The sequence below is a fragment of the Erpetoichthys calabaricus genome, chromosome 16 (genome assembly GCF_900747795.2).
Source record: "Erpetoichthys calabaricus chromosome 16, fErpCal1.3, whole genome shotgun sequence".
NCBI lineage: Eukaryota > Metazoa > Chordata > Cladistia > Polypteriformes > Polypteridae > Erpetoichthys > Erpetoichthys calabaricus.
In genome coordinates, this window is record NC_041409.2 from 48,904,954 (window position 1) to 48,921,919 (window position 16,966).

Consider the following 16,966-nt stretch of genomic DNA (forward strand, 5'->3'; position numbering starts at 1 on the left):
ATAAGGTTTAATGTCATGACATAAATATTGTTCACTTGCTTAGATGTCATTTTCTTCCCGTGTACTTCTGGACTGATTGCCGTCAGTGTCAGTGAATTTACTCACTCAAACACATTGTCCTAAGTTCTTTTATTACCATATCATCAGCAAGAGCGACTCGTCATGCTTAAAATAAATCAATGATTAGTTTCAGTCTGCTCTATCGCACACTCTGCCGCATGCGGAAGACATGCCGAAGAAAAGGTGGCTTGGCTTCTTCAAAGATCTAAGGCTTTAATTCAAAAATTCAGCGCAGTACATCGAGACTCGTATGTGCTCTTTCTAATACGTTCCCACTTGGCGTCAATCTAACGTAATGATGCAGAACCTAATGGGCTTTGGGGAGTCGTGATGGCTTGTGTAATAAGTTTAACATGTCACTGTGCTCTGTGCAAATATATCTTATAAATTTGCCTTTCTCTGCTCACATGCACAGTTGACACAGAGCCAGATTTAGCACAGGGGTTCACCATATAAGAACTGCTAGGCAAGCATTTTAAAGACAAGACAGTTAGGCACAACTGCGTAATGGGCAGTCAGACTGATGACCATTGTATACTATTTCTATGTGTCAAACTCGGCATGAAACTGTATCCTCTTTTTGCCTTGTTTGGAATGGCATGATTCACCTAAGTGGGGACCTGCACATGAAGAAAGAGTATAAAGAGTATAAAGCTGGATACAGCTTGGAAATGTCAAAGCGCCACCCAAACAAGTAAGAAACGTATCCTTACCTCAAGAAAATCATATTGCCAGTCCGTAATAAAATAATTATATATCTAGTTTCCTTTCACTATCACAAAGATGCCTTGTAAACATGGGAGGTATGTTTGCCACTTCAAAGTGGACGTGCTTGGGAAAGTTTTAAAGGCTTCTTCACTCACCTATAGACCCATTGTACCCTTTGGTCCCATTGTAAGCTGCAAGAACGGACAAGGCATTGTTAAAATTTATAAAATACACTTCACTTTAGAGCACAATTTAAAGCAGAAAATTAATATAGGCTGTAATTGTGAAGAAAAATGCTGAACTTTTAAGTGGAAGGAAGCTTGATTATTTTTCCTTGATATCCTTCTTTATTTCTCAACTTACTGATGTAAAGCCATTTTTTTTTAAATGCATCTCTTCATTTACCTTTCCTATGAGAATTCTTATGTGTATTTTTTTCTTATGCTACCGTAGATAAAGAGGTGGATCATTTGTATTGATTTTTGAATTTTCTCATTCTGGAAAAAAGAATGGCCTGCTTCATATTTTTTTTAGATTTCCTATGGGACTTTATATACATTTTTAAAATGACGTGCAGAATCACTCGCTGGTGTCCCAGGTGTTGTCTGTTAGGGGACATTTTTTTTTTTTTTCTTTTTTTTTTATTGTTTTTGGTATCTCGTTTTCCTTCCCTAATTTTCTGTGCCATTTCGGTGACAGAACCTTTGGAAAGGGGTCAGCAAACTTTTGAAAATCGCTGATTCATTGCGAGGAGAGGAAGAGGATCTGTCTGCTGAGATGCTGTGGCCTGCCACTGAGGTGGCACTGATTCAGTAACCAGCCTCCTTGCTGATTTTGCATGCTTTAGTATACAGAATATATTTTTTTTAATACGTGATCAGCTTTCTATATACATAGTACATGTAAAGACCTACTTATTTTTCAGCTAAATGGTTTCATTTTGATCAGATCATTTGTAAAGATTCATGGAAAGCCTGGAGGGATTAGCCAAGCAATTTATTAGGCATCTGTGAAGCTTTGCAAGATGCTGCAGGTTCCTCTTGCATATTTCATAAGCAGTCGCCGCGGGGTGGTGGTCAATTTAAAAAGCTCTGTAGACATCTTAGTGGGAGGAGGAGGAGGAGGAGGAGGAGAAGGGACTCAGACATGGTTAATGGATGTGATGCGCCAGTGCTGCAGTCCCAGACAGCCAACTTACGGCTGGTTAGCAGTGTGATCAAAGAGGAATGAATTGCATTTTGATGAGTGGATATCCTTTTTGATTTGTCTCAAGGATGTACATGAAAACTTGGAGTAATGCTGAAATATTCTACTTCACTAGTTACTTAATTATTCATTCTAATGTGACTTATTCAGGGTGCATGCTTAATTATGAGACCTAAATTTAGAATGAGCCCCAATAAACAGGCAGTTACTGTCTAATACATTTCGCTTCAACAGTCATGAGGAGGCTTGATGTTCCTAACCGTTCACATTTTCAACTTTTTTTAATTTCTGAAAAAGAATCAAGACCAATGTACAGTACATGATCAATTTTAAAGTGCTGGCTGTGTAGCCTGGGTGTGCCTACTCTTTAGACGGTGTAATGGGAAAAATAATAAACCCAATGAAATCCTGTAGGATTATTGTCCAGTGATCATTCTAACCACAAGGGGGTGCCACTGAATCCCAAACTCGGACACAACACGATTCGAGTTCAAATAAAAAGTTTTTATTTGTTGCCAACACTTTTTCAACATAAGCACCAACCACAATACACAAATGTGTATTTTTTTAACTTACAAAATATGTAGAGAAGATGTGTATCCTTAATACATATGGCATTAAAGAAAATAAAATGCTTTTCATAATTACAAGCTGTCATATGGTTTAATTTCTTCTGTAAAAAAACTCCTCTTAAATAAAGCTTAATTAAAAAAAAAGTAGTTTTCATCATATGTAGAACAAAGAGAAAAAATATATATATATATTGTCAGAGGTTCAGCCCGGACACAACCAGACAGATACCAGCAGTTCTGAAAACACACACGTTTATTAAAGACAAAGTCCCCCAAGACACAAGTCCTGCACACACACGGTGCTTCCAGCACCAAAACACCCTTCCACAGGCCTTTAATCATCCGTGGGCCACCTTTCTTCCTATCACTGGAGCTTCATCCACCGGCCCCTTTTATGGTCACTCAGATGTGCTCCAGGTGCTCATTGATGTTTTTCCGGCAGCATTTCCTGGTGTGGCGGAAGTGCCGCATGAGCACCCAAAAGCTCTCCGGTGTGTCCCTGAAAGGTCCTTCCTCCACCTTCCCAGATGTGGCAGAAGTGCAGATCTCCCAGGCTTTATGAGGCTTGGGGCGCCTCCTAGCGGTAGCCATGGGCCCCAACGGGTTTGAGCCTCGCTACTCCTTCCCCGTGGTCCCCCTACTATCCAGGGCAGTTGCCCCCTCGTGGCCCAGGGGACGTATAGATTGCCTCCCGGTCCTTCCAGGCATCCCGGCTGGGTCTGATCCCCAGCCTCCTGCCACACTGCCCCTCCCGTGGGGGCAGGCCTCCCATAAAGCGGGTCCGATTCGCTTGTCCAGGTCCTACAAAACATAAACCAAAAACAGGGGCACCTGCCTGGTGTCCTCCATTATGTCAAAGGGCCAACGTTCCACCCGTCGGCCGGCACCCTGGTAGCCGAAACCTCAGCACCTGCTCTGCGGCCTTCGTGCTCCCTTCCTCAGGTTGTCCACCAGGACCACTCGCACTCCCGTCTTCCCCGCTGAGTTCGGGGTTTCCCTCTGCCACACGTCTCTCTCTGCAAGAAGAGCCGGCTTTCCTCCCCCGAATCCTCTTTTTCCTCTGGGGCACCCTGACGGTTTGAGTCTCCCTGTGGGACAGGAAGAGACCCCTTGTCGTCTGTGCCCCTGTGGAGCAGCGTGAGACCGACACTGGCTCTGGGAGTAGGCCATTAGGCCCAAGGCACTCATCAGCCGGCATCTTGGCTTTACTCCCACCACGCGATCAGCGCTCAGCGTCGAATCCACTATCGGAGATGTGGCTACTCGGTCACCGGAACTGAACGATACCGAGACCCTTTCGCATGCGTCTCCATTTCTCTTTATGGCACAGGCATTACTTACCTGCACTGCCACGACCTTCTGGCTGGAGATTCCAGCACTGCACTGCTTAGTCCACTGTGACAGCGTCTTCTGTGGCACGATCACCTTCCCCTCCAGCTCGACTATCCAGTCTCGGAGGGCATGTAACACCTGGAACAGTGACTCGGCGGGCCAAAGGCAATACTTCTGCTCGTGCTGAGCCACAACCAAAAACGGAATATCTTACCCTTTATTCGTTCCTACACAGTGGCTGTGTCCCGCGAAGCCATCTTCCCGGCTCCGTCAGGTCCTCCCCTGGCTCGGGATGGACATTCGTTGGTCCTGCCTCCAACCAATCATTGGCGGGAATCCAACACACCCCATTCAATCCCTTGCCAGCCTCGGGGAGGGACTTCTGGTCCTCCGCCATCTCCTTCCTTCGCGAACCGATGGGGCGGCGATCCTCCTGCGAGCTTGTTCAGCTGCAGCTTCCTCCTGATGTGCAGCACCTTCTTCTCCTCTGTGTTTTCTGGTGCCGCCAGTGGACAGATACGGAAGTGACCTCAGAGACTGAGCGGTTGTCAATCTTCCATTCTGAATTGGGAAGAGAAGAGAAGGCATTAGTATACAGCACCATCCCCTCATCTGGCAGGCAGCTGCCATCAGCAAAGCCCTCAAACTGTCTCCCATGTGCACAAATGTGATACGATATATATGTATATCAGGTGCAGGAATGGTCAAGAAATTTTGAGGCACCAACCAGCTCGGCCCATTTATTGTGCGAAGACCAAGCAAATCAAACCAAAAAAAAAAAAGCTCTTTGGCTTACGTCCCTTCATGTGGGATAAATCAGGCAAACAATAGAGTTGTTGGGCTGGATAGCCAAGTTGTGTTTGCTCGTGGAGCTCCATCTGGCTACAAGTAAATAGCAAAGTAATATTTCGTGATCATCCAATTTATCGACCACCGATCAAGTCTTTTGCAGTGAAAATCATCCAATTTAGATTGACGGCCGATTGATCAGAGCATCACTGGTTTTCTTCAACATATTCTTACCTCAAGAAAACTAGTGTCATAAGAATGAGTCGTAGACATCATGAAGGTTTGAGGCCACCACATGTATATTGTTCAAGGGCTGAAAAAATGAGGTTTAAATAGGACAGAGATGTTCACAGATACAAGCCCAAAACAGAACTGAAGTTACTGAGATAAGATGGCGCTCTTTAAAGGCCTGTCAAAGGAAATGCCGTCATCTGGGGTGGAACCGGAAGTGATGTTGTCTGGATCAAAAGTGATGTCATCATGGTTGGGGGTTCACAGGAAGTGACATCATTAATGGTGCCGGGGCGTGGAAGTGACATCACCGAAAACTGAAGTGATGTCATTAGTGGCGCTGGTGCCCTGTGGGATTTCCCGTGGACAGTCTTCAAGAGATTGAGAGAGACAGTTGGCGCACTGGTCTGGCGTGGAATTGCTATCATTTAGGCTCTTCAGCTGTCTCCCAATCGCACGTTTGTGACAACAATATCAAGAATCTTTTACTTCTAGTTTACGTTAGGCATGTTTTGTTTTTTTTTCAAAACCTTTTGCCTCTTCAAAATGCACATCTTCATTAAGTTTTCAGGCTTTTGTTTTTACATTTGGGTCCCTGCCAGTTGACACCGACTTTAAAATGCAGGAATAAAAACAACAATTCACTGTAGAACACAATTTCTGTATGCCGTGACTGTGAAGAAAAAACTTAGACTTGGAAAAATGGCCGAAGGTATCCTTTAATTGATATCGGTGACTCATTCATACAAACTGTTCAAGGGAAGTCACCATGGATTCTCTTCAGATATTAGCGGGACAATGAAGGACAAAGTGTCAGGTTTACACTACCAGTCAAAAGTTTCAGACCACCCAAGTTTTAATTCAAATTGATTCAGTTGAAATGCAATGAATGACCTAAAATGGTGAAAAGATAAGCAGTAAACTGCCAGAGGGTTAGATTTAAGGTTTAGAGTTAGCAAAAACTGACAAAAAGGAAATTAGTTTTTCTTTACACAGAGAACCAAAGACATGTGGAATAAGCTACCAAGTGGTGTGGTCGACAGTAGGACTTTCGGTGCTTTCATAACGAGACTTGATGTTATTTTGGATGAATTAAGTGGACAGGCGTGGCGAGCTTTGTGGGGCTGAATTGCCCGTTCTCGTCTCGATTCCTCTAATGTTCTTAAGGCACGTTAAGATAGTAACTGGTATGAATTATTTTTGCGCTGTGGAATGAGGAGATGGATTTAATTACAGCTGGCTGAGAAATTTATTGAGTGTCACTGCTTCTGTTTCTGAATATCAATTAAACAACAATATGGCTGTTGGTCCCCATTGGTGCTTGTAGAAAGTCACATTTCCAGATCAGCAGGCCTTGCTGAATGCCATTTTGCACATCTGCTGATCAGCGGCAATGAGCAGACTGCATTTATGTTTGGCTGCTCAGGCAGGCCATGTAAAATTTGAAAAACCGTGGATATATTTAAGGTAGACTGATGCAAGCTAAAACTAAGCAGGTAGTTTTAGCAGATTTCTTAAACTTATTTGGTGATTCATGTAATCAAGGACATGGTTGGAAATAAAGGAGGGTGGGTTGGGGTTGTATTTAAGAAAAAAGCCAGGAGACATTGGTTTACACAGAAGATCCTGGAAATCTCAAACAACTACTAAGCCATAGGGATTGAAGAGGAAACCCTGACAACGTATAAAAAAAGTACATGGATGCGACATCGAGAAACCATGATGGACTGAATGGTGTCATCTTCCTTGTCAAACATTTTTAAAAAATCTGTATTTGTCCAAATCATTTTAGCATTTTGTTTACACCATTTCAGTGACATCCATTGGTTTGTTTTTTTGCTATAGTAATGTCATTTTACAGGACACATGGTGCATGCGTTGCACGACGTGTAACGTCATCACATATTCAAAAGTTGAAAAATTGAAAGGAAAGACATTTTCAGAATCTGGCCTTGAGTCAATAAATTATTAGAGAAGCGGTTCTGGTTTGGATCTTGGCTTCATTTTTGTTTTTCTGTTGTCTTGCCCTTTGATTTTAATGACCGACTTGTTTAGCGACTCAGCTTTCTGTAGGATTACTTAAAACCATTCTGTGCTGCTCGAATTTCAATCTGAGAGTTTTGGTTCTATTATCTCCACAATACTTTTATGTACTCTGTTTTATTTTGTATTTCATAGTTCTAATATGTGCCCATGTGTGCAACTCTGTAGACTTTGGGGAAATATACTGTTTGTAACAGCCACTGCGAAAATGCTTTAAAAATAGTAAGGTTACATCTTACCGATTCTGGGTGTAGAAGTCGCTTCACTATTAACACCCTATGTTGGCCCTGCTCTGTTAGTCACAAAGAAGACACCACAGCAAAAGAATAAAAAAAATAAACAGTGAAATGTATTCCTTCAACCAAAAACACAGTGACATTTCAACAAAAAGCTGTAAAGCCAGTTTTAGAACAAACTGACACTCAACCATTAGTTGAATCAAGTGATACTGATGACAATGTGAATTGGTCATCAGACATGGACACCGCTGTGATATGCCTGGTGACTTTGGTCGCGTGATGCTTCACCGTGGTGCAAGTAGGTGGGCAGCAAAATGATTGTGACCAAGTGGAAGGACATGAAAGAAGTTCGGCATCTAAGCACTGTTCACGATGCAGCAACTGTCAATGTTCGTGTCAGAGAAAATATGGAAGTCACTAAGCCTTGCGCTGAAGTAGCCTACAATAACACAAGGGGCGTGTCAAACGTGCAGATCAGGCAGTGACATTCAACTCTCTCATATGCAAACTACAGGAAACACATGAAAAGGAAAGTGGGGAAAGAAACACACTTCTACAGTCCTGATTAGTGGCTGTCTCAAAACGTGTCACACGATGGACATCTGCATCAGGACAGCAGAGGACACTAGACAGACCTTTCCTACTGTAAATTTAAGTTGACCTTTTGGTGTTTGTGTTTCTGTTATACGAATTAAAATTTTTCTTGTTGGAAAAAAAAAATCAGCATTTTTTACACTTGATCGACTTAAATGAAATTAATACTCTCCTTCTGTCATTCTTTTTTATTCCTTTTATATTTTTTTTCTTTGTTAATGTTCCTTTATTAAGTTAGACTGTCAGTTTGTCTCACTTATATGCCATTTGCTGTGGGATTCTCAACAGCAGTTCTTTTATTTGCGGTGTACCATCTGTTGGAATAAAAAAGTTTTTTTTTTTATCACTTTCATGTATTACAAAATACATTCTAGCAGATGCTGCATTGCAAATGTTAACACTAAATTTGGAGGACAAGAATCATCTCATATTGTATAGATAAGAGGGTGAGTTCACCCTTATATATAACACCATCGTCTGTACATCTTTGCCTATTTTTAAAGTAAAGGAGCCATTTGCAAATGCTATCTGGGAAGTTCTGCTAGCAGGTGGGCTGTCATCAGAGTACTTTACAAGCGAAGCAGTAGTGACAAGAACTTGAGGGTGTAGTGGCAGAGTTTCTAAGACTTTCGGAATGTTTTTTTAAAGCAGGCGAGGTGTGATGTGGTGCCACATTTAAACTGAGTCAGGACACTGGTAGTGGCATTCATTTTGAACCTGTGGTAATTTCTTATGGCTTTGTCCAAGAGGTCCTTAATGGCATTAATTCAATAATTACTGAGTTTAGTATGACACAGAATTGAAATATTTAGCAGGACTCCACTTGCTTAATTAAGCACGTTGACATTAATTCCTGCAAAACTGTTGTGTTATGGCAGCTGCTGTAGGGTATTTATTTCAATTTTATTTTGCTCACTGATTTCTTCTCTATTCCTGTCTGGCATTTTGTACATTCCATATGTTTGTTGTTTACTTTTCTAATTTCAGTGTTAATTAATTTTGATGTTGTTCTGCATCATAACTGTCTCTACAGCTGTTTGAGTCAATGTGATACTTTAAAAATTAATTAAATTGAGCTGAATATTTATAATTCTTATCTGAATGACAGCTACACATTTAGTTTTTAGACCATAACTGCTTTAGAAGTATTGAGCAAACTACCTAATCCAGGCATTTCAGTGAAAGATGTCTTGTCACATGGGATCACGCTGCACTGGTGAATTTGCTGTTTTTCTTCTCCACAGCGATAACTTCATCTGAGTCCAGCATCATTAAAAAAAATAATCCTTTTCCTGTCACCATTTGTGAAAGATGCATCTGTCAAATAGCACTCCATCTCTCTTTCACCATGGGTTATGCCCCTTAATCCTGGGAGGTGTGAGGGTCAGTCAGTAAATTCTAACCCCAATGCAGAACCAAATGATCCAAGGTATTTTTTTTTTTATTTTCTAACTTATTGAGCCATGGAGTTAAATGGGAAACCTTGACAGCCTTTAAGAAGGATCTGGATGAGATATTGGGACAGCTTAGCTATCAGCTAAACAAACAAGCTTGATGGACTGAATGGTCTCCTCTCGTTTGTCAAATTTCTCATGTTCTTATCACTGAGCCAAAAATAAAAATGTGGCTTTTGGCTATCAAATCACAGTTGCCATCACTTGAAAGTTTTGTTCCACACAAATGATCCTTCAATCTTGAGAAAACGTTATTGTCACTAAGGGCAAAGTCTATGTAGGGTGGTCAAGCAGTTTGAACCCAGTCTAAGAAATGATATACTGGGCCAGGTTGTGCGGTTTACTGGCACTGGAAAAGTACTGAAAAATCCAAGTTTTAAAATGGTACCAGCAGTTTTGGATTTTGGGTAGCGGAAATAAACATGCATTTTTCTCTCAGTAACCCCCCGATGCACTTGCTATTGCGGTTGTGGAAAAATATTCATTTCATAGATAGTAATGGGCATTTCGATTCACTTTACTGATTCGATTCTTTCATACTACCCGCTTAAGTGAATCATTTCTTTTAATTCATTTAATATGTTTAGAATCTAGCATATATAGGAAGCCCTGGGCCCCCTCTGATCACATCACAGATTATATAATTTAATAATTCATGCATTATTTTCATATATGTATATGTTTGCAAATGTGTATATAAATATATAATTAATATGATTGCTTGATTGGTTTATATTTACTTCATTATGTATAAATGTCTAATTCATATGCCACTGTTTTATTTCCATACACTAAGCATGATAACTTGTTAGACTGCTGCTTGGGTAGCGTCTCGTTTGCGAATGAAATGTGTTGAGAGTCACAAAGTAAATTAACACGAATCATTAGACTTCGGGTAGTGAGTCGATCACAAATTAAATGAATGAGAATCGTTAGACTGATTCTTGGGTAGTAACTCATTCATGAGTCAAATGAGCAAGATTTGTTGTACTGATTCTCTGGAAGTGATTTGTTCGCAATTCAAATGAATGAAATTTTCACGTAGTCACGTAGTGACTCGTTCACAAATGAAATGAGTCAAGAGTCACAAATCAAATGAACAAAGTTTGTTAGACTCATTCTTGGATAGTGACTCATTCACGAATCAAGTGAATGAGAATCGTTAGACTGAGTCTTGGGTAGCGTCTCGAGTCGAGAGTCACAAATCAAATAAACGAGGTTCAACAGACTGATTCTCTGGTAGTAACTTGTTTGCAAATCAAATGAATGAGTATAGTTTGGTTGTGACTTGCTCATGAGTCATATGAACAAGAATTATTAGACTGATTCCCAGTGATTCGTTCACAAATCAAAAGAACAATAGTCATTAGACTGATTCTCGGATAGTGATTCCTTCATGAATGACATGAGTCAAGAGTCACAAATCAAATAAATGAGATTCTTTACACTGATTCTCAGTTATTGACTTGTTTGTGAATCAAGTGAACGAGAATTGTTAGACTGTTAGGTAGTAACTCGTTCACGAATCAAATGAATCAGAATTGCGGGACCGATTCCCAGGTAGGGACCCATTCACGAATCATATGAGTCAAGAATCATGAGTCAATGATAATAATAATAATTCATTACATTTATATAGCGCTTTTCTCAGTACTCAAAGCGCTATCCACACTGGGAGGAACCAGGAAGCGAACCCACAATCTTCCACAGTCTCCTTACTGCAAAGCAGCAGCAGTCAGGCAGTTCTTGTGCATTCATTTTAAATGTCTAATGAAAGAAGATGATGTCACGATCTTGCAGGACACGTGGGTGCTTTGGCAATCCTGTTGAGCTCCTCTGAACCAATTCATATGATTTGCTGACAAGAGTTGATCAAAAATGTTTGTGCATCGTCCATCACTACTTCACGAAATAAAACTACACGTATCAATGCTATCAAAACTTGGTGACGACCTCATATTGCTTTGCTTTGACAGCAATCCATTCAAAGCAATGAGAACCAGGGAGGTGGAAGTAAAAAGGGGGTTTTGGTGTTTTCTGTTATTTGGTTTGGAATCATTTTAGTACTGGTAATGAGGTCTGAAAGCTGGTATTGATACCAAATATATTTAGGAGGGCCCTGCCCGGCTCCCCACTCCTGAAGTCACGCTTCCCCCTCCTCTCAGCCCTCAACCTCTGTCTCTGATTAGTGCGAATATATTGCTCCTGCAAGCGAACTTTTGTTCTTAGCGCGATGAGAGAAGTCGCAAAGTCAACCAGAACATTTGAGCAAATTATAGAAAAAAACCCCGATCTAAATCTGTTAAGTAGTTTTCTCGTGAAAAGTGGACAGACATACTGGCAGACGCTGGATTTTATATATGACGCTACTCATATTTCAGCCTAGACTGGTTAAAATTTTTGGATGAATAATTTAGCAGCTATTGCAGGTTATATCTTTTTAAATTTGAATATTGCCACCATCTGCTCATCTCCCTGAAAAGAGTGTCTGTCAAAGCTGTTTTGGTGGCATGATTGGGACCTACACAATATTAGGCAGGTGGATTTAACGCTATGGCTGATCAGTGTATACAGGATGTGGTGGAACATTGCAAGGAGAAGAAGGAAAACCCCACACAGAGAGTGAGAAAAAAATCTAAACTCCGCAAAGCAATTTAATTTTAATTAAATTTGAATTTTAATGATTTTAAGGAGGGGATTTAAACCTAAGACTATGGAGTAGTGAGGCAGCAATTCTACTCACTGTGATTATGTACCCCCTTGTGTGTAGAATATTGTGCAAGGATGGCACAATGGCACTGCTGCAGGGGGCTCAGCAAGTCTCGTGAAGGACCCTGCCTTGGATTAGCACACAGAGTTGAGGAAAAGGAGCGCCTGTGGCAAGAATGTTCAGGCAGTGGACGCGGCACATAAAAGGTCATTGTAAAAACACGGAATGAAAACGGAATGAATTTATGTAAATGCTAGACATGCCCTGAATGAGTATTCTTTGGGTCACGATAAAAATTATTCATTTTAATAGTTTTACTTCTCAGGATAATATAAGTCGAGATGAAATTAGTAATGTTAAAGCTACTGGCATCATTCAGTTACCAAAAAAAATTTCATTCCCTTCAAATACCCCCATCCAGGGTAGGCTCCATCCTTGCGCCCTGGGACAGTCTCTGATAGCCCATGTCCCTTGAATTGAATTATGCAGATTTGAGAATGTCATTGATATTTATTAGGATGGCATGATGGGGCCGCGGGTAGAGTTTGCAGCCCCCCAGCACTGAGCCTGTGGTTTTCTTTCCAGGTGAAATAAAATTTAGAAGCATTGTGTTCCCTAGCCATCACACTTTTTCCCCACCCCATTTCCGACTAGACTTCCAATATATCCACAGCACCGTTAGTTGCTCTGATTTCTTAAAATGTGGAAGCAGAACTGTAGGCTCCTCAGTAAATTCTTTTTTTTATTTATTTATTTTGGAATATATTTCACCCCAAAACAGGAAACTACTTTTTTTTTTTTACTGAAAAATGGCACTATAGAGAAAAGATGAAAAGAGGCTTACATTTCATTGTGCATCCTGTGTAAACTTCCTTCGAAATCCACTGAGGAAGGCATCGGAGTGTAAAAGAAGACACCGGCTGCACTTGGCCGCGTCCGTTAGTCCATAATTGTTTCAAATGCACCATCTGGCCAGCAGGCTTTTTTGAGCCTTTTTATTCCTTTATGAGCCTGGCAGACTAGTTGCTCATAAAAACTAATATGAAAGCTTCAGCGACTGTTTCTTCTGTGCTTGTACTTGACTGCATTCTCTCTGATCTTTTAAGAAGGGCTCTTGAGCTTTCAAACCAAGCAGTTTAGGTTGCACAGCCATATGCTGTTTCAGGAGAATGAGCTTAGGGATAACATAACATTTAAAAAAAAAAAAAAAATAATACCAACATGCTTTCACCCACTGTCTGGCATCATCCTTCATGTGGGTCTCTTTACAAAGCAGAAAATAACACACATGTGGCAGGAAGGACTTGCCTTAATAAAAGGACTTAATAAAATGATAAGTGTCTGTGTATCTGTGTGTGTCCGTCCAGTGCCTGTGTCACTTCAACAGGTGGTGCATCTGTTGTGGAAACAACTTTCTTCCACCTTCAGAGAAGGCAGTCTTGGAGCCAAGATGAGAATGCAGAAAATGTTTTAATTTGCGCCGAGTTATGCACAGATATCTAAGTCTATGGAGTGAGCAATCAATTAAACAATTCATCTGCTTTTATACTTTTCTAATTGCCATGACCTCACCTAATACATCACGCCATCTGACTCTTAAGAGGCAGAACTTTATGACCTTATCCAATCACCTAAAGCCACTAATAATTTCTGACTCAAGTTGATTCGTCCATTATTCTGATCACCGCATCCTTGGAGGGTGTTTGCAGATCGTTCTATTGACCTTATCACTGCTTATTGGTGGGATGTTTGGGCTTTCACATCAGTTTATCCTCGCATTCTATAGGGTGTTTGTTACTCATTTACCTCATTCTAACCTTAGAAAATTGTGTTGGTAGCTTCTCAAAGACAAGGCAGAGACCTCTTGAGCTTTGAGTTTTAAGTTGCATTCAGTTAACTCTTGAGTTAGGTTCAATCCTTTTCACTGTTTCATTGTAATAAATTGTACAAGATTACATTAACTAAAATTTCCATATACTGTATTACAAATCTTGTTAGTAATGAAATGCATTGCATTTGACATTCCACCAGGTGGTGATTCACAAACATTTGTAGTAATGCATTTGTTCCATTTTGATATACTGTGCACCATCAAAGCACATCACCATCAAGGTGAGAAGTGGGCAAATGTGAATTTGAATCTTTGTATAAAGTGCGCTGGAACTTGTAGTGGGCACCACAATAGTGCTGTTGCCTAATAGTTCCAAAGACCTTGGTGTTCAGCCGCTGATCGTGGGGAGTTTTCATCTTCTTCCCATGTCCAAAGTTTTCTTCTCACATTTCAATGAATTTCATTCATTTGCTTCTCAGAATTTACTCAGTATGAGTGGTGTGATTGGGCAGAGAAGACTCCATGAAGACCTAATTCAGGTCTTCAAAATCCTCAAAAGCATCGATAACGTAGATCCAGCAGAATTCATTCAGTTTATGTGTGAATCAGGTACTCGAGGATATCTATCTATCTATCTATCTATCTATCTATCTATCTATCTATCTATCTATCTATCTATCTATCTATCTATCTATCTATCTATCTATCTATCTATCTATCTATCTATCTATCTATCTATCTATCTATCTATCTATCTATCTAGCATCCTGCTTTGTAACCAGTGCTACCTCTATGTGACCTCCTTATAGACTAAGTGGGCTCTGAAAGTGAATGGAGTAACCATTATTTCAATTTTGCCTCTTAGTAACTAAGTTCTGTTGATTGCAGTTAGTGTTGGTTAATCATCAATGAAACTGCCCTAATATCTCATCTGGAATCCTTTTTTAAGTTTTCCTCCACAACTACTATTAGTTCTAAATTCCCAGTTCAAAGGTTCTTTGATGAGCACCTCCATTAGGTCCCAATTCAGCCTTACTTTCTCAAGACTATGACACTAAAATTGGAGGAATGGCAGACATTGAGGAGGCAGCAATAACAATTCAAAAAAACTTGGACAAGCTTCAAAACTGGGTGACACTTGGAAAATCCAGTTTAATGTATAAAAGTGAAAAGTCCTACACATGGACAAAAGGAACGTGAATTATAAATACAAGATGGGAGACACTACCTTACAAGAAGCAACCGCTGAAAAGAATTTAAGGGTTTATGTTGACACAATGTTCCCATTGACTAAGCATTGTGCAGAACCAATTAAAATAGGCAAATAAAATGTTAGGTTATACAGTGATCCCTCGCTATATCGCGCTTTGCCTTTCGCGGCTTCACTAATATGTAAGCATATTTAAATATATATCGCGGATTTTTTGCTGGTTTGCGGATTTCTGAGGACAATGGGTCTTTTAATTTCTGGTACATGCTTCCTCAGTTGGTTTGCCCAGTTGATTTCATACAAGGGACGCTATTGGCAGATGGCTGAGAAGCTACCCAACTTACTTTTCTTTCTCTCTCTCTTGCGCTGACTATCTGTGAGCTGTTCGCACACCTAGACGATACGGACGCTCGTCTAAAAATGCTGAAAGATTATCTTCACGTTGCTACCTTCTGTGTGCAGCTTTTAAGTATGCTGCACGGTGCTTCGCATACTTAAAAGCTCAAAGGGCACGTATTGATTTTTGACTTTGTTTCTCTCTATCTCTCTCTAACTCTCTCTCTCTCTCTCTGCTGCTGACGGAGGGGGTGTGAGCTGCCGCCTTCAACAGCTTTGTACCAGCGGTGCTTCACATACTTAAAAACAAACAGCCCTATTGATTTGTTTGCTTTCCTCTCTGTTTCCTTTGAAGATGAAGATATGTTTGCATTCTTTTAATTGTGAGACAGAACTGTCATCTCTGTCTTGTCATGGAGCACAGTTTAAACTTTTGAAAAAGAGACAAATGTTTGTTTGCAGTGTTTGAATAACGTTCCTGTCTCTCTACAACCTCCTGTGTTTCTGCACAAAACTGTGACCCAAGCATAACAATATAAAAATAACCATATAAACATATGGTTTCTACTTCGCGGATTTTCTTATTTCGCGGGTGGCTCTGGAACGCAACCCCCGCGATGGAGGAGGGATTACTGTATCGTAAATCCTGTAAAATATAAATCAAGGGATGTTTTACGCAGACAACATAACGCACTAGTGACACATCTGGATTGTTTGTGTGAAGTTCTGCTCACCACACTACTTGATACTGGTCCAAGCATTGGAAATACTACTGGGTCTAAGATAAAAGGAGTCTCCCTGCTTCACTCAGATGAGTTGGAGTTGGGATTGGAAAATGGACAAAGGGAGGAGTAGAGGAGCAGAGAGAAGGAAGAAGAGTTGTGTTGTGTTTTGTGTGACTATATCAAGAGGCCTTCTTGAGGTATTTGTGCAGAATTAATTTTTAATCCAAACTGAGACTTGTGTCTGTGTTGGTTGCGTCTGGGTTTGAGGTGTTGCTGTGCCCCCTGGTGGTCAAATACTATTGAGCTTTTCTTGTAGTGGGGGGTATAGATGTGGTGTCACTAGTACATTACAGAATCTCACTATAATGTTCCTTGATTTATATTGAGCACTTTTTAAAATTCTACCTAATATTTTAATTTTGTTCCTTGGCCTGTCCACAGTTGCCTTTAAAAAAAACTGCAGTTTAAGCTGAAGTTTTGACTTTTGTGATCTTTTCTCACTTTTGCTTGATTTGTGATCACAGAGTAAAATCAATCCATTGTCATCAACTGCCCCCTCAACACCCCACGTGCAGTGCCAGCATGGTCCAGCAGCCGCCACGCGCTTATCAAAGGAGCTTCTGAGAACTAGATCAAAGCTAATAAATAATAAATCAAACGGGCATTGTTTGAAGATGCATAACAAAAGCACTTTCTGATCCTCTGATTGTCGCTGCAGGGAATGGCCGTTCTTTTCATCAAAAATCGGGGCAGATGTTTCTTTTCTAACAATTCAAAAAGATCCAAACTTTAAAAGAAAAGAAATTCAGTGGCAGTCAGGCAAGACTGATTTTCTCTTCTTAGACAAAGGCTCTTAACCTACAGTAGATGACCTTCGGAGGTGAGAAGTAGAACTGTTATCTCGAAGCACTTGACCATGCAGATAG

At 40.5% G+C, this 16,966-nt stretch overlaps 1 protein-coding gene across 1 annotated transcript in view; it reads left to right on the top strand.

Annotated features, from left to right (window-relative positions):
* pacs2 (phosphofurin acidic cluster sorting protein 2) overlaps positions 1-16,966 on the top strand; it is a 310,748-nt gene that overhangs the window by 160,088 nt on the left and 133,694 nt on the right. The gene's annotated exons all lie outside the window — the stretch shown is intronic.